This window comes from Teleopsis dalmanni, chromosome 2 (genome assembly GCF_002237135.1).
Source record: "Teleopsis dalmanni isolate 2A chromosome 2, ASM223713v2, whole genome shotgun sequence".
Classification (NCBI taxonomy): Eukaryota; Metazoa; Arthropoda; class Insecta; order Diptera; family Diopsidae; genus Teleopsis; species Teleopsis dalmanni.
This window is the reverse complement of record NC_051847.1, coordinates 185,938,756-185,965,683: the sequence shown is the minus strand read 5'-3', so window position 1 is coordinate 185,965,683 and position 26,928 is coordinate 185,938,756. Positions and strand designations below refer to the sequence as shown.

Here is a 26,928-nt window from a genome sequence, read left to right as displayed (position 1 = left end):
TTAGAAAAGATGGGATGGGAAGTGATCTATCAAAATGGGGAAGAGATTTATAGTTCACACCCTTCTTAAATATTTCGGGTCAAATCGCACAAAACTGATTTTCCGTAGAAAAATATGCCGTTGGAGCAAAAGAATGGTTAGAAAAGATGGGATTAGTGATCTATAAAAATGGGGAAGAGATTGGAGCTCACATTCTCTCAAAATATTTTGGATCAATTCACACTAGATATAATTGATTTTGTTTTCAATTAAATGATTTCACACGAATTCTGAAGTAGTTTTCAAAAACTTTCCTCTTATAATAAGTATTCGATCTTGGATAGAATAAAAAATTTTAGGGACTGTTCTAAAAAAATCACTAATCATTTATAGGTATGTTGAATTTATATTGAGTTTGAAAAGTTACAAAAGATAGGTGTTATCGTATAGTTAGGTTGGCATTAGATCATTTGCGCATAAATAATAGTCGTGGTGATAACAGCAATAAACGTTAGTCATTTGCCGATTCAAAAGGACACTAAAAATATGTGGAAAGATTAAAGTTGTAAGCGCATAGACAATGCTAAAAAGACGTAACTCTCCCACATTTAAGTATTAGTGAACCAATCTGCCAAGTCTATAAAATTGGCTATGTTCCTGATACTAAAAGATAACATTTCTTCTAGGTGAAAATTTTAAGTTTTCTACTGGCCTAAGATGGGCATTGACATGTAAGGCGAAGCATAGCTTCCCGTCATTATAGGACCAAATCCCGCTACATCTATAATCATCATCGTTATTAGGTTGGGTCTTCATAACCATCGTAAATATATCCTAAAGATATAAACCATATAACTTTTTTTAAAATACTTGGCTTGAAGAAGTTGTTAGTAAAGCCAAAAAATTCACAAATTCTTTAAATAATCAAAAATTGAAGTAGAAGAAGAAGACTTTATTCGAAGGCCGATTTCTTGTTATACGACATCAAATTATTATTTACTCTATTTAATTTCCTTAAAAAAATTAATTAAACCCAAAGTTAAATTTCTACTTTTTCAATCATTGTTTCGATGTCTAACTATTATTATTATTATGTAGACCTATTGTGGCACCTTCACACATGGATTCAAACTATTTCTTTATTAACCTACTTTATTTTATTAAACCTACTTTACCAAGTTTTATCTTAGTATTCCATATATGCAAACCTAGGCATTTCTTTCGTTTATGAATTAGTGCCGGGAATTCTTTCAGCATTTATTTTTCGCTCTTACTCTCTTCCTCTGCAAGTTCCATTAGAGATAGCTTCGAGTTCTGTAAAATCTGTCAGAATTCTCATATTAACTCTTAAGTAGTTTTTAATAAGTTGTATGCAATCCTTAAATTGATTTAAGTTAAAAGTCGTCCAATTAATTTTGATTGTGATAACTCTAATTGATTGTCACAGATATCTTTCTCTGTTTTACCTCTTTTTTTAAATGATTGAGAAGAGTGCTCTTCTTCCGAAGTTACTATATGCTCGGGGTGTATAACCAGCGAGATTATTTCTTTTCTGGCAAGTTTATCTGCTATTTCGTTTCCGAATATATCGGCGTGACTGGAATGCATAGGATCCTTGTTGGACTCTATGTCTAAGAATGTATCAATGCTACATTAAAATATATTAAGCACTTTAGAAGTTCTGTAAATGCCGGATGTTCTATTGGAAGTGAAGAAATATCGGTAATAATAAATAATTTGGCAAAAAGTACTCGTAAATAAGTTTATATGGAGTCAAAACGTTATTTTTTATGCAAATTCCTAGAGTTCTTACAAATAGTATTGAATATTGAAGAAGTTTGAAATGTTATAGGTTCTTCTTCTTATAACAAGATTTAAAAATTCATTATTTATGTACAGAGTATTATTGAATCTATAGGACTTTTGATTACTAATTATTGGGTGTTGGCAGTGGAACCCTAAAACTAAACTATTTCATCCGTTACAGCATTTAAGAAAAATGTATAAATATCCAATAAATTTCAATTTTTTTAGCTTACGTTATATTGAAAGGATATGTGGCACATGTTGTCAAGTTCTATTTAATACTATTTCCTTTATTTTGACCCTTTTTTATTGTTTTATTTTTAAACTATTTTCTCCTGTGCTTTTTCTGTATGTGAAATAGTCAGTGGAACATATTGTGTATATATTATATATTCAAAATTTTCTATATTTGTTTGGTATGTAAATGTATGCATTCAATAGTTTTATATTCAAATTATTTATTTATATTTTTTTATGTGAGAATTGCAAAGGAGTACTCGATAAAACGCACTGTATAGGTTCATACATGCGTAGTGTTTAAGAAAAAATTGTATGAATTGCACAACGCAATGCAACTTCATCTCCGATTTTTTCCAGAATATAAAATGGAGAATGGAATCTTCATGAAATATATTACTATAATTTTTTTTCAAGTATTATGTTAATACTCTTTCATTGTAGGTTTTTGATTTGATATATATATACAGAAATTTTTCATAAACATTGACTTGTATCTATCTTAAAAAGCTCTTATGAAGTAATCGAGATGACTTTTATAGTATATAAAAATTAATGATATATAGATATTTTTAATTTATTTTATATAGGCAGTGTCACTTTAATCTACCGTATGGGCCCCCTAAAATGACATCGACCTGATAAAATCAAAATTAGAAATTTAAAATATATTATCGTCTTTCATATGTAATGCTGACTTCTGAAACGTTACCAAGCAGACCTCTACGCCTGTTGAAATCTGCAAGTGTAAATGGCATTAGATTGCACATATGCTCTGAACTGACTGAACGAAAATAGCGCTCGTTAAGGACTTGGATGGAATCCTCAAGGCAGAAGTCGACGTGTTGGCGCACCGGTAAGAATGTGAAGAAGATCAATACAATTAGAAATGGAAGTTGCAAATTACTCCTGGAATGACATCAGCCGTGAATTGTGTAATAGAGTTTGCTATAAGAAAATGGTCGAGACCCTATTCTCCACTGGGAAATGAGAACGACAGAAGATATGTTTTATTTACTGTTATTTACCTTAAAGGATTTAAAACGAAATATAAGATAACTAAATAGTCTCTGAAATAAATCTTGAAGATATGTACTATGAAATCAAAATGAATAATAAAAATGAAATCAAGAAATAGTCTTATAGCACCTGAATATTGTGAATATAGCTATGATCAAGTACCACTCTCATCTCTCTTACGAGACCTTTAAATCAAAGACAACGAGATAATCTTCTGGCTCCTGAATATAGCTATGATTCAAGGTTAAGAGAATTAATATTTAGTGGTATAATATTACGATTTAAATGTTAAAAGTGTAAAAGAGATTATCTGTAAAAGAGATTATATTGGGGAAAAAAAGGCAGAACAGTGAATGAATAATTTACAATAGATTTAAGAGATTTATCGTTTGAATATTTTAATGTTAAGAAGAACTAGTTTTAAAAACCGTGATGATTAGAAAGAAATTGTAAATATTTCAATGAATATGTGTTATTATAATTATAATTATGGGTTACTAGGGTTATTTAATAATGTTGAGGCTAGTTGAGTTGAGTCAGTGTACCTGAGCACTTTTACTCTCTATTAACTGCGAGGTTTCTACAAAACCCCTGTTTGCGCTTTGACTGGATTATTGTTTATCACTTCATTAGACTAAGCAATAATTGACCTCAGATCTGCATATCTCCCCGAGGAGGCTGTAACCATTCTGAGATTTGATGACGCGGTGTTAGTAAGTCTGTCAGATTTCACAAAAAATTTCAGGGCTCTATCCTTTATGTATTTTTTGATGGGATCAATCTTGAGGTCCTTGAGGATGCCATTCGTCCTAATGTACCAAGGAACTTTGAAAAGTCTTCTCAGAGCCTGGTTTTGTGCAATTTCTAACTGGTTATTTAAGTAACTCAAAATATTTCTTTAAAATAAATGATTCTTAAAAATAAAAGTTATAGTGTAATAATCTCCGTTGTTCAATATACATAAAAATTCGAAGAAGAATTTAAGTACCAAGAGTTCATCCCTGGGTACTTATAGTTTCAAAAAATTATTTACGAACAATTAAATATAAGAAATAATTCCAAGACCACTGATGATGGGTATTTGGTAATATACGAAACAGTTGCATGGTCAGCTAAAATGTCCATTAATGACTATAATAAAAATTTTTGTTGTTGTAGTTCTCTACTGTTCGAAAGGTTTTTAAAAATTCTAATAAATTCTTTGCTTATAGTTAATACTGCATATTGTCATATATTATAATATACTTAATATATCATAATCATAATTATACATAATATATCATAATCATAATTATACATCATTATATCATAATATGTGTGTGAACCACACCTAATTATAATTATACTGTAAGATTCTCTTTTAGTATTTAAGACAATTACTATAATTTTAGATTTTAAGATTTTTGAGAAACAAATAAAGAGTTAGTTATAAATGTACTGCAGAGGAGTGCGTTTCATTTCAACTCAACTTAACTATATATTGTTTAAGTAATTAACTGTAATTGATGAAAATATCTTGCCTCAGTTATAAAGCAATTAATACATTATAAAATTAAAAAAAATATTTTTGGTATTTAGTAATAAAACTTTTCTGAAAAGCAATTAAAAGTTTTTAATAAGTTACACACAAAGGCCAGGGAATTAGCGAGATGATCAAACAGAAAAACTTTTCTTCAAATTTATTTCCTCCGCCAGAGCAGCAATCAAATATTTTAAATTACAGATTTATTTGGATTTCTTTATTTTTATTTTTGAAATAAAATTATTTCAGCTAAAAACTCTTAACTTTTTTAACATTTACACGATTATTAGTTTTTTTTTCATATAAATCGCATTTGTGAAAAATAAACTAAAAGCGAAAAGTTGGGACTCCCCGGATTCCCAAGTTGCCTCAGAACTGTTCAACTGAGCAAAAATTAAACTGAATTAGAAGAGGAAAGGCGCGGTGTGCTAAAGTATGAAATTATCATGCATATTCCAATATTTATGTACCTTTTTATCAACTTGTTTATTTTATTAGTAATATTTTTTTATATTAACAACTCAACAAAAACAACAACAACAATAACAATAACAACAACACTAAGCTGATTTCACCCCCTCACAATGGCAACATGTGCTACGTCATTTGTAAATAAAATTTTTTTCTGTGTAGGGTTTGGAGTGTGCCCAACCACCATCATCGATGCGGCGGCGGCGGCGGCTGCTGTTGCTAACATTGCTGTTGGTTGTCGTTCGGATAGTCAACGTCACAGTCGTCGGTGCTGGTGCTAGTGCTGGTGTCACGCCAGGTGTAAACATATCGCGTTCATTGAGTTTACTGCATGTCTTTTTATGCTTGTGCCCCTTGTCACTTTGCGCTTCGCTGATTTTCTTCTTCAAATAGGAAAACGGTTTTCACCTTCGCGTACTAATAATCGAAAAAAATTTTTATTCCAAAATTTTTATATGAAATTCCATGAATTGCTCTTCATCCATACGTCCATAAGACAAGTTTGCGTCAAAAATGTCAAAATAGATACATGAGGCAATCAAGTGCTTATGCTTGTTCATATCTCGTGTGCCAGTACTGCTCATATTAGACGTACATATTTATAAGAACGTACACCCATTGTTGTCAACCCGATTATCGGCAATTTGTTGATGTGTTCCTCTGTAATAAAATTCAGTTCATTGACTGGAATAAGTAGCAATTATTCCATCACATTTTATTTGATTTTTAATAGCTGAAATAATTAACTAAGGTGGACCGTTCAGTAGTTTTCGATTAATCGTAATAAACTAAATAATTACTCTCTTTGCTTATGAGAATTTATTACTTTAAAAGAAATAAGGATGAAGTTCTTCTTAATGTCATGCTTAGTTCTCAAAAACCAATATAGTATTTTGACTAGATCCTCTATTATCTAGTCATCTAGGCATATGAATTTAACAAATGTATAATTTTATGCGTTTATAGGTTTATAAGGCATTTATCAGTTCAGATGAGTACCCGTAATATAAACTAAGGAATACGAAATAGCATATCTCATTAGGAATACTCCCGCTAAGTCTTAGATGGCAGATGATTGCATTCATTAGCATATATAGACTTTATTACAACGGTTTACTGAGCAGAATACGATTGTAGAGTAATGGAGACTTATCCATGTTGGCCAAATTAAAACAATCTAGAGGTTTTGCGATGTTTTTAGATCACACGATCCCAAAACACACAAGCAACAAGAAATACATTACGATTATATCAGACTGAATGAGATAAGAAAATTAAAAATTCAGTACCACTATCAAAGATATTGTCTGGTATACAGATGGATCCAACACTACAACTACAACCCCGAGAATTGAATATCCGTCAGTCTAATTACAATGGCATTAGTATTTCAAACCGAAATCTACGTCATAAATGCCTGTGGAATACATATACTATCAGAAAAATTAACACGAATTTTCTTAATACAGCTGGAGTAAAAGAAATCCTTCAATAATTATGTATAGGGTATGATACAATAATCTACCTGTGGATGCAGTATTATGCATAGACAATATTCGAGCTCATCAAATACTGATACTAATATTTAAACGAAAAAAAAAATGGATCAAAACAGTCATTAGATTATAAGAATGACCAATGATCGTTGTTAAGTTCCATTTTCGGACAAGGTTGGAACGACAAGGGCGACAAAAAGATGATGGCAACTTTTTTGTGTCATTGATCATAGATCATAGTTGACGCAATGTTGGACTGTCAGCTATGTACATTAGAGGTTACTTAAGCATAAATAATGCACTGTTGTGATAGTACGGATAAGATGTCACACCTAAAGCATAATTTTTAAGGTAGAACTTCCAAACATCTAATGTATGGATACTGTCTGTATGGATACCTTCTTACATACTCCCGCTTTCAGTAATGGACTGTAAACATATAAGATTGCAAGAGTTATCAGGTCTATAACCCAGAGATACTTGGATATGGGGAGGAATTGCTACTTATAAAAGTTGGTGTTTCATCTTTTGTAAGGATAGTAGAACGACAACATTTACAAAAACCTACTATAACATAGTTGAATCTTTTCCGAGTCATTAATTATAGAATATATATTATACAATTTAAAAATTGAGTCTACGTCGAAGTGACATATACAAATATAATATATAATATAATAAAATAATTGCAGTTAATGATTTTAGAATTTAGGTATATTTCCATATAGAAGTTGCTCAGAGTATTAATATTTATCGTTGTAAAATCAACTTCAAAATCCGTTATCAAATCGGCATCCGGTAAATTGGGACTTTCCCTATTTTTTAATTAGCTTTTCTTTGTGTGCATTGATATATACAATGCAAAAATTTTATTTATAGGCGTCGATTTATTGTATTTTTTATATACTTTTATTCTACTTTATTTATTCTATTATAGAACAAATCTTTTTTCAAATAATTTAGTTCTTGATGGGACATATCTTATGTGTCATTGAAGTACTTTATGCACAATGTTCTTTTTGTTTAGACACTTGTATGAATGTTTGAAAAATATTCTTGGTAATACTCGTATATATTATTATAGAAGCATATATGTACATACATGTATTTCTATTAGTAATCGTTCCTTTAGGTATGTATATTAAACAGATCAAGAGCTAAATGATATCTAAAAAAATAACAGGGTTCTGGGTTTCAAGTAAAACAAAACCGAACAACTGTGTACTAGACATTGGGATACCTATATTGATGGATTTTGATAAGATCGCCTATTCTAAGTGACATTTTCCACTATATTATACGCTGACATAACTTAGTTTTTACACACACACGCCGATATAACTTAATTTTTTTAATATCGGATTTTAAAGTTGCAATTTTTTCGCAATAGTAAGAAAAATAGTCACATCCTTTAGCGGCAACTAGTATATTAAAATTTTACATTTACTTTTCAAACGAGGCTTAACAACTAATCGAGCTAATAGCTTGATAAGCCTTGATATTTCGAGAATCAATGACAACAACATATAGCTTTATGTAATCCCTTTGAGGGATGTTGTACGGCACTTGGTTATTAAAACCAGGACTTAGACTTCGACGTTTGTGAGACTATTGCACACACACAAACCTCTATCCAATCGACCTTTGGACCCACCTCCTTGAAGTGGCAAGGTTCTTCCATTTGGACCCGGGTTGATTTCAATTTATATCACACCCATCCATAATCCACACTTTCTTTCTCATTCTCGTCCCTCCATCTTCTATAATCACCCATTCACTTTCTTACCCGTGTATTCGTCTTGTAAAATCTTCGTTTTATGTTATCTGATATTAAATCCCCACGGATTACAACAACAACGTATATATATATATATATATATAAATTCCTTTAAATCCTAAGAGGAACAAAGGGCTGCAACAAAATATTTCCATTCAGAACGGTTATCAGCTAATAGCTTCAATTCTCTCCAACTTTTCTGCATACGTGACATTTCTGTATCCATTTGTTTTCTTCAACTGTGCTCCGGTCTACATCTGTTTCGGCTATCTATGGTGTTCCACTCGGTCGCCATTCTTGTGGTGTCACTGTTTGATCTACGTAGAGTGTGGCCTAACCAGTACAACTTGCTTTTTATTATCTCAATCTTGATTGGTGTTTGATTAGTATTGGACAATGAATTTTCATTCGATAGCGTGTTTGGCCAGAATATCTTAACGATTTTGCGTAAGGAGTGGTTAATAGAGATTTGTAGAAATTTTGTAGATATTTGTTGATGTCACATGACGCAGCGTTCCATGATTGACATCCATATAGGAGAGTGGACTTAATGTATATGTTAATGTTTGAGTTAAATATTTGAATTCTAGTTTGAAGCGATAAACAACAACGTGTGATATAGCATAGTGGAAAAAGTTTTTTTAAATGTTCGATTTTACCGAAATTTGTGATTCAATTTGTGATCTAGAAAACTGTAGTCGTGTCTATTTGATTTTATGCTATAAAAATCGTTTACTGTAGGATGCAATCGGTAACTTGTGGGATGGAATGCGATGCGTAGTATATTACTATGTTTACAATATTTTGAATAATTGTTAGTATTTAACATATTAGGTATGCATTATGTATAATATAATTTATTATTTTTGAATTTATTATATTATAGTATTTGGCAATACTAAAAACAGCTGTATGTCAGCCAAAAATTCAATTAATTAAAGTAATATAATTATGAATTAATTAATATATATAGAACCTCTCCACTGTTTTCGGACCATTATATTCTTAAGTTTTTTGATCGGACATCAATTACAATATTTGCAGATATATTTTACATTTTATATTAACGAATCGATTTCACATATTGTTTTAATAATTTTTATTATAATTGAATAATTTGTGTATTAAAGAGAAATATATAACTGAAGGATTTCATAACCTATTGACCTATTTTTTAAAACTCATTAAATAATTTAGTCTAAAAAACCTTCGTATATAAAATAAAAACTTCCATATGTCAGCAATTTACACTGAATTAAATAAACACAAACACTCACCAAATTATTTACTGCGATTTAATGTTTTTTATTTTTAAATGCGTTTCATTATTTTCTTTAAATTTCTTTTGAACGTTACAATAAGGCAAATGTTATAAGGCGTTAATGCTCCGAGCTATTTGGTCCAAATACTAGGTCTATCTTTGGTCATTTATGTTGTTCTCGTACATAAGTTAAACAATCTAAAAAATAGTTTATTATTATTTATCACAAATTATAATATAAAAAATAAATTTTACTTACAAAAATTTAAATGAACCGGAAGTGAAGTGAAAAACGTAACTTGTTGTTTGTTATTATTTTTTGTTTCCAAGGCAACCAGAAGAACTAACGAATTGCAGCACAAACAGTCATGCGACTTGCGCATTTAAACAATAAAACTAAAATGACTTAAAGCTAACACTAATTTTTTTACAAACATTCAACAATACAAAAACACATTTAACAAATTAAAAGTAATTATTTCATTGGAAAGTGTTTATTTACTAATATAATAAGAATCCTAAATTCCTACTTATTCCAAGTTAATCTGAGAACAGCTGTTTTCTTAATAGAATTTGACATCTGACCGTTCACAGTACGCACAAAAATTTGGCAGACACATATCTTGCTGTTAAATGCACTTATGAGGAAATTTTATGCAAACTTGTGATTATGATTTATTAAATTCACAAGAGTTATTGTTATTACTGAATTTTGTGGTTGTTGTTAAAAAATAAATTTTATTTAAATACATTACGCATTTATTTCCTTTTTTATTGTATTATTCTTAAACTTTTGTTCATGTTTATGCTTCAACTACTGACCGCTTGGGGTATTTAGTATTTCACTGTACTGTACACAGTTTTAGTGAAAACAGTATCTCTGAAATTTTTATAATTCGTTTGTAAATAAATTTGTACTGTCTAAGTAAAAAATAAGTTTTTTTTTTTAATTAATATTAATAATAATAATTAATTAATAACATTTAATATTAAAATTTTTAATATAAATATATATATTTTAATTATAAAACTATTTAACTACTTAATGAAAATTAACAACAAATTTAAAATATGTATTAATAATAAAAAATTATATTTTTTGTATAAGATCAGAGTTAAATCATTCAATTGAAAAATATTTTCATTTATAAATTTAACTATTCATTACTTATAAATCACTGGCTCAAATAGCTTTAATATAATAATAAATTATTTATTTTATTCATTTTTTCAAATACACATTTAAAAAACATTTTCATGCAACCTGAAAAGTATGCAATATTTATAATTGTAATAGGCTTGTTATTAAATCTTTTGTACTGTACAAAGCATAATAACTATCTAATGTTAAAGTGTTAACTTTAAGTGCATATTAAATTTATTTAAATGTTAATATTAATCTTTAATTCACAATGTTAAAAAGAAATTTAAGTATGTAACTTAATAAATTAGTTTTTTTTTTGTTAAATTATTAATTATTTTGATCAATTCTTATTTACTGCGCAATATATTGACGTAGGTTGAGCTTGATTCTTAAGATATCGACCTTAAAAGTTGTAAACTTTTGCCATTAAAACACTACCAACAACTAAACGAATTACCACATCTACAGTAGTTCTCTAGGTGCCAATTTCAAAGTCGTAACTTAAGTTTCAAAGCTGACTGAAGTATAAATTAAGTTAGCAAAGTCGATGACTTAAGTAAGACTTAAGTTAATATTGAGACCAAAGTTAGTACTGTGAAAGTTGCCTTTACATGGCACATTTGTGTTAATTATTTATAAAAATTTAAGAAATATTAATCTCTACCCTTTTTTCGTGGTAGGTGAAAAAAATTAATAGCTTTTTTATAATAATCTTTTTCTTTTATTAATTTAATCTTCTTACCATTATGTTTAAGTCTTATTAGGTCTTAGTGGCTTGAGGTATTTATAAAATTATAAATAATATACAGAATAAATAAATCAGAAGCTAGTATATTTGTATAGTTATTTGATTTGTGTTGAATAGTTTAAACAAAAATGATTCGAATAATTTGAAATATGCGAAAATTTGAAAAATTACAAATATAATTTATAATTCTCACATACTTTGCAAATATTATAGTATATATTTATAATTACTTGAAACTGCTTTGTATATTTATTTTAATAAATTATTGTTTGATTTATTTTCGTCGTATTTTAGTTTTGCATAGACTTTTATAAAATTTTGTTATGTATGCTTTTGAAGGAAACAACTTTCTACATATCATATGATTTTGGCGCAGCTAGCTAACCATGGACATGAACTAGACCATTTTTTTTTTGCATTAAATTTTCATGTTAGTATTATATTGTCAAGTGGCGATCTATCCTTTAATCACACTCCCAAAATTTGTTACGAAACACAAGAGATTAGTTGAGTGATGTGATAAAATTTAATTATTTTGAAACATTTAGGAGCCTGCAATGATTGCATGGTAGACACGCTTGCCCACTCCTCGTTTTTCTTTTACATTTAGTAGAAATCATTGTTTTATTGTTAAAATAGAAAATATTGGAAATTATTATTGAATTTGTTTATTTGCGAAAACAGGAACAAGACCAACAGTTAAGCTGTTAGTAGATAGCGGAGGTACTTAACATTAATCACACACCAAGCCTAAGGTTAAGGTGGCGTCTTAGTATTTGAAGCGCATTTGAGCTTATAATGGCCCGATGTGGTACAAACATACCACTTCAGAATCAGTTAAAAAGTGCAGGTTGCACAAAAATGCTTGATGTATGGGAGCCATAGGGATCAAGGCAAAGAAATTTTTTTACCCAATTACTGAGAATGATTTAAATGATTTAATATATCAATTATATATTTAATTTTTTTGTATGATATATTATTAAGTTAAGTTTATAAAAGTTTCTATCAATTGCATAAATGAGCTCATTATAATAAGGAAGTTCAGTTATTAATATAAAAGAGCAAGTGCTTCTATGAAACAGTGTGAATAAACTATAAAAAGATCGGAAGTTCTTTGTATAGTTAATACATTGATTTATTCGCCCCCATTTAGGTACAGTGCTCGGCCGTGTTTTTCGCATCTCACTCGAAGCACTTTTATTTTACAAAGTGCCTAAATTTTGTAATTCGTTCGGCCAGTTATGGTAGTTGCTACTGTGCCCAAGTAAGAACCGTACATCAGAAATCGTGTTTTGTGTGCCGTTCATGTCGAGTTATTGATTTATGTCGGATGCGTAACAACGGAGTGCTTAGGCCTCCGATCTCATCACACCTCGAGGTGCCACCGGTACCCAGGTTTTCCTATTATGAATCTTATTCATTTTTTATTCTTTATGTTAACTTATTTACAATCCCTTACTTTAGTTTTATTTTGGCTATTTTTTAGTTTTTATTTTTTATTTTTCTTATTTTTTCATTTTTTATTTTATTTTATATTATATTACTTTTTATTTTATTTATATATACCATATTTTGCACAATATATTTCATAGATTATATTTTACTACATTATAATATTATAATTATTACTTATTTTAATTCATATTTTTTATTTTTTTATTGTCTGTTTAATTTCACATGGTTCATTTCACGTAAACTCTATTTCATACACAAGGCATACGGTAGTACCTTCCTGCACGGTGAAGAAATTCCACTATCAAAAAATGGTAGTTTTTGTTGGTGTGCTGCTTTGTGGCACTTTTTATTTTTTGTGTTGCGTGCTGCTTTGTGTCACTTTATATTTTGTGTGCTGTTTTGTGGTACTTTTGTGTTACCTTATTTGTGGGTGCTACCTTGTGTCAAATTTATTTATTAAACATCTTTTAAAATTTTCACAATGGTAACACCTTATTTACCTAATTTTTATCATATTTACCCTACTCGAAATTCTAGTAAATATCAACACTCGCTGCCATACCGACATAATATACTATTTCCCTTAATTTACCATCAATTTACTCGAACTTACACGCGGCCTAAATATATTTAAAGTACTTAAAAATGCAACCCTTTACAAATGTCAAAATACCGTTGACTCAAAGGAGAATAGGAAAAAACAGTTCAAAGTTTTACGGTTAAATGTAACACGACATTTCGCTTTCTCACGTCTGTAGTGCAACTACGGAAGCCCATCAATGTGAAATCTAAACTGGGAAGCTTAAGTGAAATTTTGTATTTAACTTGAAATAAAATTTATAAAAAAATTAAACAACAAATAGAGTGCTTTTTATAATTTAAATGAACTGAAATTAAAAGAAAAAATTAAAAACGTGACGTAAAAAAAGCGAATTTAAATGTAAAATGTAAAAGTGCTGCACTGTTAAAGCAGAAAAAAAAAAATTCTTCATGCTTTTTGTTATTTTCCTTTTTTTTCTTGATAACTGAAATGTTTTCCCAATAACTTGCCGAAGGGTGTTCGCGTTCGCTGCTGCTCTACATATTTTGAGTCGAAACTCTTACACTCAAGTGGTTTGTCACAGTTGTTTTTGGTGTTGTTGCTGTGTGTGTGTGTGTGTGTATTGCCGCCCCTCGCACTCAAATACCAACACACGCTTGTGTGCGCTCAATGCAATTACTAAACACAGAGCAAACAGGATATTTTATTATACTGAAGAACTTGAAGCACGGAGCAGCATATGAATTGCTCACATATAGATTTTTCTCCTTCACACAAGCATAAAACTCATAAAAGAAATGAGTGTACTCTGCACTCTGTAAAGTGCGTTCAATTGTGAGTTGTGAGTTGTGAGTAAAAATAAATATTTTCGGTATTTTATCGGAAAGCCGTGTTTCGAATCTAAGAACGAAAATTCCTTTTTGAAACGAGTGGACGAGTGGAGCGAAAAAGTGAAAAAAAAAATAGAACAAACAGTAAAAATTCTTTCGATTATTTTTTTTCCAGTTTCGGTATATTTTCTCATATCTCGTGTATTTGCTTGCATGGTGGCATAGGAACCATTTTACGTACCGAAGGCATAAGAAAAAGCTCCGCACTGCCATTCGGACGCATTCCTACGCTCAGAAATCGCGCACAACTCAAAAATCAATTAAAATGTAAAAATTCTTGCAGTGAAAAATTTGCACTTTAAGGCAAAAATTGTGTACATTGAAGTGAAAATTTGCCTTTTTCCAATTTGTCAATAAGGAAATTTCTTAATAAGTGTATTAAAAGCAATATTAAATTAATTAGTTTTGTGTGTGAGTAGGTTGAAAATTTTGTAGTAAATCTAACGAAACGGCGTATACATGCAAATGAAACATATAAGAAAATAAGTGAAAAATTATTATATATAAGTTTTATATTTTCTTTTCGGTTTTGTATAAATGTGAGAAATGCGATTATTGACCACCGAATTACAACAACGATAAAATTTTTTTACAAAATTCTAACCAACAAAAACAAAAAAAAAGAAACAAAAAATTACTACATTAACCATATAGTAAATAAGAAGAAGAGGAAGAAAAAAAAAACACTACTCCACCAGAAACATTTCATAGCAATCGCAATTAGTTGCCTGCCTGCCCACACTGTAGGGGTTTGAGTCGCCCGCTATTGTGTCCGAGTCAACGATCTTCAAAGACATTAAGTAAAAATTGCAAAAGAAAAGAAAAGAAAAAATAATAGAAAAAATAGGCAAAAGTGTGAAGGAAGTGAAAAATAAAAATGCATGTCTAAGAACAAAAAACATTGTCTCATCAAAAATGTCATTATCATTTATTCAAACATAAACCAAAATAAAAATAAAACAAATAAACACAAAAATAAAAATAAAAATAAAAAACAAAAACAAAAACACAACGCCTAAAAGAAAATACTATAATTCGGTTCGTGGTAGTGTAAATTTGCATAGAAAATCTAACTGAACGTACCCATTCATCACAGTGCCGGAAGTGTTTTGCAGCTTCAGCGGAAATTAAAACAAATCGAAGTTGTAATGAAAGGGGCCGCATAACTGCATGCAAATTTACCCATTTACACATTTACCATTTAGATTAATACGAGAGTACAACATATATAGATACTTTTGTTGTTATAATTCATTTTTGTTTTTTTTTTTTGCGACTTTGCCTACGTACGTCAAATCAAATTTGCAAACGAAATATATTTAAGTTTTTGCTTTTGTTGTTGTTGTTGTAATGAACCAAATAAAGGATGCTGCACTGAGATAGCAATATAAAGAGCAAATGAAATGAAATGAAATAGGAGCAGCAGTAATAAGAGAGCGGGTAAGTGCATATATATGAGCACTAATATAGTATATTCTAGGAACAACACAGTATGAGTATAAGTGCAAAATTTTATTATATAAAATACATATAGTATATTAGCTTTATACATACTTATATACATTTAATCTAATATGCACAATTAAGCATTAAAAATTTAACAAATGTCAGATAATTTATCAAATTCTACGTCACACGTTTCCATATACGTAGTAGCATCGTCTCATGCTATGAGTGGGAGTGGGAGTGGGAAAAGTTGGAGAGCGACAAAGTTTAACCGCATACATAATTGGTTACTACGAAACTGGTCCATTCTGAGATGTGTGTAGTTTCTGTGGTAATTTTTTTTTTCTGACGTTTCATGCGTATTAATACTATTTGAATTGTTATGCCATGGGTACTTGTATTGAACCTATCACACACACACATATCACATATGTTGATACACACACATACATTTATAAAACACACAAATTAACTGGGTCATCAAGTAAATAGACATGCGGGACGATATCGAAATTTTTAATCTGCATGTATCGGTTTACGACAAGTCAATTGGAATTTCAATTAATATTTTTTCAATAAATAAAAATGTGAAATTTATGTATAAATAATATATAATAAAATTGAGATATAATTATTAAAAATTAATTAAAAAATAAACTGGGTTAATGTACCGGGATTAAAACAATCCAAATCACTTATTGGTCCCTGTAACAATAACAGATACCAGGGTTGTATGAACCTATCAAAAGATAAACTTAGAAACATTACAGGAATACTAACAGGGCACTGTAAACTAAAATACCACTGTACAAGACTGGGTATACTTACGGATGCAAACTGTAGATTCTGTGAAGAGAATGATGAGTCAGCCACACAAGTGCTGTTAGAATGCACAGCGGAATAATGCACATATGGTATAGGTTCCTGGGAATGTATATTCTTACGGAAGAGACAATAAAACTCTGTAAATTAGTTTCTATACTACTTTTTATTGACGCAACAGGGCTTAGAGACATACTCTTAACCCAGAAGGGGGCACAATAGACCCGACGGTCGCAGTGTCATATCCTCTAACAATAATAATAATAACAATAAAGAATACTTCAAAATAAAATGTGCATCGATTGTCGATGAAAGATATCGATGAGAGATTGGTTAAATTAGATACTACTGATTTAAAACCCAAAAAATGAAGCTTGTTGAATAGATAATATTAAAATACACTGGTTGCTAAATATATGCAGTTGCTTCAGACAAAAATTATTCTACCATATTAATCAATCTAATAAAGAAGGAGATATCAGTGACAGCCAAACACGGCTGATTAAAAATTCAAATAGCGGACCTTTTGTGATATATAGTTTTGGAAGACTAGATTGTTATTTATCAACTTAAATATTGTTCTTGTTCGAACTCTATTAGTCGATCCCTGATTTTTAGAAAGTACATTTTGAATCGTTAAGCTATAGATATACTTACGTACGCTGTCCATATAGGGTGTAGATCTGTTTTAATTGATTACGTAAGACATATTTGGCGGTACAGCTTTGTTGTTTATTTGAAACTGTTTATATGCTGAATACATATGTTTATATAAATTATTATATTGTTAATTAATTATTGTAATATTTTGTGTATTATAATATTTTTTATAGCTCTGGTTCGTTACGCTATTCAGCTTCCATATTATATGTGGGTTAATGCTGGTACAGCTGAGTTCTTTAAGTATTAAAATTAAAAGTTGCATCTTTTTACATGACAAGCACAATCAATAACTAGAAGTAGTGATGGTTATTAATTATATAATCAAAGTTGAAAGTTAACACTTTTAAGGCCCAATATCTGGAAAACTCAATCCGAAACGTTACTTGATGTACTAGTTAATTACAATTTTTTTACTAATCACCTTTTCGTATTTTTTGGATAAAACTATGTTCATATTGTAGAATCCCGGGTTTTTCTTTGAAAAACTATTGTAAGCCATTTTAACAACCCTCCCTTGAGATCAATTTGACGTCAGAAACAGGGCACTTCAGAGATCGGATCAAACGAATAGTTCTCGGTGAAATGTTATTATGGCATCTTACTCTTTTTTTAATAAGAGTAATAATTCCCTTCGTGATAAGAATCTATTGCTGATCTTATATGTTATTTTTCTAAAAACTTATCTATTAAATTGATGTTTAAGAAATTCTTGCAATTTCTTTTTAAATTATTTTTGGGTTTTATAACAATTACTTTTTCTTTCATTCCTATATAAGCTATTTTGTTCTTAAGATATGATGATATAATATAACTCCTTAAGGTATAATCAATATTTTTATTATTTTCTATGGTCTAGTAAAGCTTATTACCACTAGTAAAGTCTACTATTAAAGTATTTTGCACTTAATATAACGTACAGTTTCCTATCGAGCTATGCATACCCGGAGAGATTAAGCTAATTACTAATTTTAATGGTTACAGATAATTGTTAAACTATTATTACATCTGCTTTTGTTAGAGATGTAGGAATACTTATAAATATTCATAGATTTTTTCTTTGTTCTTAACAGCATGTACTTGTACCTTTTACAGGAACTCATACAATTGTTTATAGATTGCTGCGGCTTTGTTTATTCAATATTCTTTTTCTTCTAGCTCTATTTTCTTAAATGTGGATTAAAGCAATTGAAATCATTAATTTTAGTCTTATGACAAAAATTCGAATTATTAATCTTAGGCAGATATGCAAACTTCCTCGATTGCAAGAAACTTGATAAAGGTAGACCCCATCAGTTTTACCAAAGCTGTTCTATTGAGTCCATTACTAAGTAAATCAAAATTAGAGTATCTTGTTATGTCATTATTTAGCTTTGTTAAGAAAAATTTAATTGATTTAGGAAAGATTTAGCAATATCTCATATTTGTCATACTTTGAAAAAAAGAGTTGGACAATAAAAGCGGAGTAGTTTCCCCAGGTTATTCCAGTGTAGATTAAATGAGATGAGAGTTACTCCATTAATCCACAATTCTTTCTTTATTAATCATAATAAATATATAATATAAAGGAATCTGTGTAATTGTACTCTTAGTTTACTACTCTTTTCAACTCTTTACGAGCTATGCTAGTTGTATTTACATTCCTGAATGTGTCCCATGGCATTATAACTTTATGCTAGACTGCATCTGATCCTTATATTTTATAACTACTCAAGGGTCATTATATTTCTGTTACAAATGTTTTTTCGCTTTAGAATGGTTATATAAAATACCGTGCTCATTCCAGAACATAGTTAGAAGAGATCTTACCGCTAGGATTTGTCTATCGACGTAGTTGATATGATACAATATGACACTGATGATAATTTTTTATCATATATTGAAAAAAAAAACATTTTTATTGCCTTGAAATTGTTTCAAATACGGCTCGGAATTACTTTTACGTTATTACTCCAATACGAGTACAAACGGTCCACCTTGGAATACGTATTAAGATTAAATGCAAAGCAGGTTACTTTAAAGAATTAACTATTCCTCTAAACTTTAATTTGTAGTCATTAGAAATGAAATCCTAAATTGCTTTGATTATTTCCGCACTAACTCTAGGCGTCGAGAGCATTTAACAGCATGTTTTGAACATACCCTTTGAAAGTAATCATTTTCTAAACTAACCACTAATGAGTTTTATAATCAAGTTACGATTTTAAGACATTGTATGATAGGTAATACGGATTGGTTGATATTAATAAAACGTCATGTATATCAAGTTACGAAATCAGAAAACCTTAAGATTATATATTTCACACAAGTTTATAATTTAATGTATCCATAACTTCACCCAAATCATTTTCGAGGTAATAATTTAAAGTTAGGTTAGTTTGGTCATAAATTGGCGATTATATATTCTAAGAATCCATTTAGGCCTATTGGCCAATTGTTTTACCGTATAGGAAACTCAGAGGCTTGAAAACTTCCTTGATCCTTTGTCAGTTTCCATAATACACTGTAGAGAGAAGTTTTGGAGCTGAACAAGATCATAAAAAGCGAAAGTCCTTAGTACAGGTAATCGACGTTGGGCAGTAATAAAGGAGATATAATGTACTTTCATCGTTCTCTCCATAACTGCGGAAGGAATGATTAAAAAACAGATTTAATCATTTAGCATGGTTTCCTAATCGGTTGTGACCGTTCAGCAAACTTGCTATAAGACTGATATCTGTACGGAGTATGTTTACTTGCATACAGATGCCTATAAACCATTCAAATGTTTACATGATTTTAACGATATGCCCATGTTTTTTTAGCTGTTCCAAGTGATTACTTGAAGCACCCCGTTCGAAGAGCTTTGGAATCATAGGAATATTTTTCGGGCACCTAGATTATTTCACGTATTCCTTTAAAATATTGTATTTAATATTTAAAATAAAATTTTATTTAAAATAAAATTTCCGCACTGTATGGTTTAAATTATCGTATTACCCCGCCGCCTCTTCAAAAAATGTGTTCTACTTTCAGAATTCGCACATAATAAAAAGCTCTATAATAACAGAAATGTGCATATTGCGAAATTGATGCAAAAAAAAAAAAGAAAAATGAAAAAGAAATCATATAAAAATTAGAAAAAAAAAAATAACAATAAACATTTCGTTTGGATTTAAATGCTTTTATCAAGTAACGAAATTTATACTGTGGTAATGTTTTTTTTTCGATTTTTGTTGTTGCTTTTTTGTTTAGGGTAAGCAGCAGCAATGCCAGCTAAAATGACAACAACAATAACCTACATAGACCAATTTTTGTTTTTGTTTTTCCTTTGCGTGTCTTTTTTTCAGTTTTTCATTTTTTCATTTTTTCATTCAAGTGTATAGAAATTTTTACGCTAAAGTTTTTGTTTCGTTTCTGTTTCTGTTTTTGTTGGTTAAGAGTTGAAACACGCTTTGACCGACGTTGACGTTGACGTTATCGGTGCATTTGTGCAGTGGGGTTTGGGGTGTGGGTGGCGCTCGGGCGGTTATTTAGTTTTTAGCCAGCTAACAATCGAGCTGTGTGTGGAGTAAGTAGCAAGTAATACGATGATGTGTGACAGTAGTAAGTAATGAAGTGTGCGTACATGTGTGTGGGCAATGGAGTGGAGTGTTGTATGGTGTGGTAAAGCGTGTAACTCTGCGTTATATTACTTTTGAAGGGTGAATTTGTGGAGGGTGAACACATGAATGTGCACATGTACATATGTATGTGTTTTTGTAATGTTGAATGGTGGAGTGTTAATGTTTGCTCATACTTGCAAGTTAATGCCACCGTGAATGAAAGGGTAAAATACACAAAAAACAAAAAAACAAAAAACAACAACAAAGCTAATAACAGTGTATGAATATAAATAAGAACTGTATGAAAAAAAAAAAAAATTAGCACAATGCGCCCCAAGCGTATTTGATAAGCTAAGCGTAAAATATACAATATTTTAACGATAAAAGTACATGTACGAAAATAAAAAAAATAAAAAAAACTAAAAAAAATAAATTAAAACATATAAACACTAAACGCCAACACAAGGATAAACACAAGTTTCGTCACAAATCGATCGATTTTCTTATAGCGTACACGAATTTTGTACTGTAATTTTATGTGCTCCATTGCAATCTCATTTTTAATGCTCAATATTTGCTTTAGTTTAGCACTCACACAAAATGCACTCATAATTCGGAGTATTCCAACACAAACACAAACACAAACAAAAAACTAAACGAAAAAACTCAATTGGCTTCCGAGATTGCCAGAGAGCCATTTTCAAATGATTTATTTTTGTTTGTTTTTGCCTCTTTACGATATGTTTTGTGGGGCACATATTTCTCTTTTCTCATTTATTTGTTTTTTGTTTTTTCTTATTTTCACGCTTTTCCATGTAGCAAAGAAAATTGTGCAACTATTTTCCACGCTTAAATTCAAATTGGTGCGCATAGTAAAATTAAGTGTTGCCAATGCAATTAAAAAAATCACCAAAATATGCTAATGTACGCTTATTACACTTTCATTTCCAAAGAGCAAATATATTTATGAATTAATTTCGGTATGAATGGTTACGGCATCGAAATCAGCAGTCATAGTATCGTTCTATGGATATTATGATCCTTTAAAATAGACTAGGTACCCTTCAAAGGACGGAGCCAAGAATATATGTTACCGTGTTCATAGAAAATAGTCCCAACTAGTGAAATTAAGTTGAAATCTGCAAAAAATTCTAAATTATTTTAGTTTAGATTATGTTTTTAGGCCTAGGTTAGAGTGGTGCTTTGCGACCAAAGCCCACTTGAGTTCAAATAATAGCTCGTTATTATATCACGGCTTAGCTAGGTTCGGTTGAAGTGGCGGCCTTGTGCCCAAAGTCTACTTGAGTTCAAAAACTGCACCGTAGTGATGTCATGGATGACCGTTGTTCACACGCAGACTAGATACATTCCCAAAACGACTGCAGTGGTCAGCGTACATGAACAATGCGGAAAGGCATAAATCGCCACATTTAGGTGAAAGTGAATACACCTGATAAGTCTATAAACTTCACAATATCTTTAATATTGCAAGAAGAGAGTTGTCAGGTCGGTAAAGGGCGCCAAAAATTTTAAATACTTCCCTAGCTAATAAAAAACACACAGAGTCTCCTTCTCATTCGTAGAGACGCAACCACGACAAAAGTCATTATACGGTGGACCCAGTCTAATAGCATGTGTTCCTAGCATAGTTAAAAAAGCTGATCAGGACGATCTTGAGATCTTACAGAAGGGTTCATCTGCTTATTTTAATTTAATTGCTACCTAGGCTATTGCGAGTAAAATTTCAATATTTGAGAAATAAATGTTAGGGAGCAGAGTGCTTGCCTTAGTAAGCTCGTCTACCTTGCAGTTGTCTAAAATATTGCTGTGTCAAGGTACCCATGTAAGTTGAACAGTGACACGCATAGCTAATTCGTTAAGAGAAGCCTGACATTACTTAGACCTCTAAGAATTTAATCATTTTATAGTGTTTATTTTTATATTTCTGACATTCACATAACAAAACAAAATATATAAGGGACTAGAAAATACAACAAACAGAGGTCTACGATTTTGTTTTTATGAATTATAAAACAATATCTAAACAAATATTGTTAAGATAATATAAGAAACTAATACAATTCCTTGCTATAGGATCGCTAGATTAAGGTTAGTTTAAATTAGAAATGTCAAGCAGAAAACAATTTAAATAAACGTATAAAAAAATATCTATACTGTATTTATACAGATAATGAAGCAGAATCAAGCATCCACATTAAGTTTGCACAATAAGAAGATTTATTAACAGATTTATAGTAAAGTACTTATCAGACAGTTTGTCACACAGTTCATCACTAGGAAAGAAAGACCTTGATGGTTCTGTTGACTATTTTTCTAACCATTTTTGCAATGAAGAAAAGGTTCTTTAAAAATTGTTTAGGATTTCCTAGTAGCTTTATATGATATCAGCACGATTTTAAGGGTTATAAAAAGAAATCATGAACTAACCAAAAGGAACACTGTTTTTCTCCTAAAAGTAGACAGAAGCGTTATTGAAATATCTATCACCACTTGTAAATTATAATTAAAGACCAATTGTACTTGCAACTCCAATTCATTTAGGTCACATAAAAATAGGGCGGTTGATTTCTAGATTAATGTGGACACAACTTGGTAAGAAAAAATTAATTGACTTACTCAGCCTATGAAGAATGGGTATATTTACGGTCATAGCTTGTCTAACCGGACACTGGCTATTTTGTAGACATACTTTTAGGCTGAGAATTTTCTTTCACGAAAGTTGTGGAAATTGTAAATATAAGGAAGAGGAAAAACACCTTCTCTATAACAACCTAGCTTTAGCTGAGAGTAGAGCGAAATTTTTTGGCCATTATTTCATTATTACGGAACTTCGGAGATGTTTAAACAACACTGTGTTAATCTAATAGTGTTGCCTTGAGAAATAACCGGATAATCTGTTGGTATCAAAAATGTGCCAGTAGGGCGATATGATAGCATTAATTGGATTTAAACAGTGTCACTACTTCACCCAACCAAAAATGAACCATGTCTCTTACAAAAGTATAACTCTTTGAAATAATTCCATGATGAACTAGCTCAGATCTGGTATTAAGTAGTGATATCATACAGACATGTAGGGTCTTTGTCAGTTAAGTTGACGTTGCCACACTAAATACTGTCCTCAATTATTTTAAATTAATTTTTGACAAATCTAATCTGTATGTTCATTATAAATGTTTTAAATAATACTTAGCGTTGCCACACTAAATACTTTAACTATTTTAGATAAAATCTTGACATATCTAATCTAATTGTCCACTGAAAGTTTTTGTTGGTTTTGTAAATAGTAATTGTTTGTTGTTGTTGTTTCATTTTCATCAAAATGTTTTTTGAATATTTTAAAATGAATACATTATGACAGGACATTTGTCACAAACGGAAAAAATGCAACAATAAAAACAACAAAAACATTTCAAACAATTGACGCAATTGCAGCAAAACATCAAATTTATTGCGGCATTTAAATAAATTTAACGCATGGACATTGTTTGACTGAGTCCTTAGTTGTTGTTGGTTTTTTTGAAGATTTTCCTGTTGGTTGTCTGACATAAAGTATTGTGTTGAGCTTGTCATGTTAGCAGACAAATAGACGGACAAGAAGCAAGAAGACAAATGGACAGACAAGCGGGCGGACACGCATCATATCATTGAGATGTGCATAGCTGCAATTGCACACTGCCACACTAAAAATATGAATAAAAATGCAGCATTTGGTTGTCATGTTGGCAACTGTGCTCGCAACGGAATGTGTCACAAGTTCATTGGAATACATCACGCTCTACTCGAACCTCTTAAGTTCTGGTAACACCAGCACAACGGTATTGTTGTTTGTGGGACAACAATGACGTTTTTCTTTGTGTTTTGTTGCATTAGTCGTGATATATTGTTGCTATACGTTGATGGCAACGCCGTCTCTGCTGTACATCGTCAGTTGTCATGACATATATCACAGCGTAATTTAGCAGTGCATATGTGTGTGTGCAATCGCATCAATACCAGCAAGTGAATCCACAGCTTCGGCAACAGTCAGTACATCTGTGGTGTAGAGCAGTCACAACTGCTACAGTAGCTAAAAATGGTACGTTTTTATTAGCGAACGTTTTCCAGTTCCATTTTTCATTTTCTTCATTTACATTTGTGGCGGTGTTTTTTTTTTTATTTTTTATTTTTTTTTTTGACTTACGTTGTTAACGTTATCAGGATTGTAGGATTGTGTACTGTACGGCGAGAAATCTCAGTCTTACACATGAGCACAATGAGTACAACTGCTACTTACACTACTTACACTGTTGCAACAAACAACAATTTTAATTTAACCGGCGTTGGTGCTTGTCCTGGTATTGGTGCTGCCACTGCTCGCTCCTTTGCCGATTACAGATGCACTGCTGTGGGTTTACAGAATGTGGCAAAGTGCCAAGGATGAATGTGCATTTTCAACATATTTGAACGTAGAGAAGATGCAGTGTGTAGCATGCGAGTTGAGTTAGTTTGCCTGCTTGAATTGATATTCTAGTAGAATTAATTAAAAATTCCTTGCACCATTAGAACACAGGATAGTTCAAGCTCATACCCGGCATTCATATGCGAATGTAGTGCGAGTGTGAAAGTAGTGGGTTAGATTGCTTCTAATGTAGAGACAAGTAATGAAGTTGTACTTTAAGAAAATTGCAATTTGTAGTTTTAAATTACAATTTTCTATATCAGTTAATAATTTAAATGAATTTTCATTTGCTTGCAAATCACATGAAATTGCATTACCAACAGAACATACATGTAAAGTGGCACATAATGCAATCTATCTTGTAAATAGCACCGTTTGTTATGTTCCTTTTATTACATCTGTCAGTTAAATTTATCATATGTTGCTTTAGTTTTACATTTATTTTAGTTATAAAAACTATGATACAACTTACATTTATTAACCAAGTTTAAATTGGTTTAATATTTTAAAAGCGCTGTACCGCATGAGAGATATTTTATTGATTGCGTTGCATATTAATATATGTTTGAGGATATATAAAAAATGAGTTTACATTTTGAAGTGGACAGAGATATAAATATGGAAGAGAAACTCAATCTTCCATGGAAATTAGGACAACAAAAAAGGATATATTGCACTACAACAAGACTTCAATATTCGACAGATAAATATATAGTGAAATATATTGATGGATAGAGATATTATAAGGTAAAAAAACAGATAGGTATGTAGATAGATATATTACATAGAGAGAGAGAGTATAAGATACATAGAGAGAGACTAATCGAAATGTCATGAAATTTTACACATAGTCTCTTGAAGATTGGTACTTATAAACTTCATATGGATTTGACAATGGCAGCGCCATCTGTGTGTCAGTCGTACGACTTATTGACTGATGTATTACATAGAGAAAGTATAAGATGAAAAGGAAGACAGGTATGAAGAGAAATAGAAAAGTAATAAATTATAAAAATAAATGGATATGCAGATAAAGAAATTGCAAGATAAAAAGATAGATAGATGAGCAGAGAGATAGATAGAGGCCGTACAAGTTAAATGTCATATAGATATGTATAGATATACAGAGAAATTATAAGGTTAATAGTTATATAGGTATGTAGAGAGATGATAGATAGATTATAAGTTAAAAAGATAGATTGATGTGCAGAAAGATAGATGGAGGCGTTATAAGACAACTGATCGATAGATAAGTATATGTATAGATACATAGAGTAACAGTAAGGTGAAAAGATAGATAGGCATGTAGAGAGATAGCTAGAAAGATTATAAGTTAAAAAGATAGATAGATATGAAGATAAAGAGATTGTAATATAAAAAGATATATAGATGTTTAAAGAAATAGATATAAGGCAACTGATCGATAGATAAGTATATGTATAGATACATAGAGTAACAGTAAGGTGAAAAGATAGATAGGCATGTAGAGAGATAGCTAGAAAGATTATAAGTTAAAAAGATAGATAGATATGAAGATAAAAAGATTGTAATATAAAAAGATATATAGATGTTTAAAGAAATAGATAGAGGTTTTACAAGGTAAT

At 30.5% G+C, this 26,928-nt stretch overlaps 2 protein-coding genes across 2 annotated transcripts in view; one reads left to right on the top strand and one right to left on the bottom strand.

The window, feature by feature from the left end:
- Positions 1 to 10,095, bottom strand: part of LOC119680595 (DNA-binding protein RFX2-like) — a 49,838-nt gene extending 39,743 nt beyond the window's left edge. Inside the window, exons 1-2 of the mRNA XM_038093500.1 lie at positions 9,829 to 10,095; positions 9,586 to 9,767 (exon numbers count right to left, since the gene is read on the bottom strand). The gene's annotated coding sequence lies outside the window, so the exon portion shown is untranslated. The remainder of the gene's footprint in view (positions 1 to 9,585; positions 9,768 to 9,828) is intronic.
- Positions 10,096 to 15,632: 5,537 nt separating this feature from the next.
- The window catches only part of LOC119684280 (rho GTPase-activating protein 100F), a 77,559-nt gene continuing 66,263 nt past the window's right edge, over positions 15,633 to 26,928 (top strand). Inside the window, exon 1 of the mRNA XM_038098288.1 lies at positions 15,633 to 15,790. The gene's annotated coding sequence lies outside the window, so the exon portion shown is untranslated. The remainder of the gene's footprint in view (positions 15,791 to 26,928) is intronic.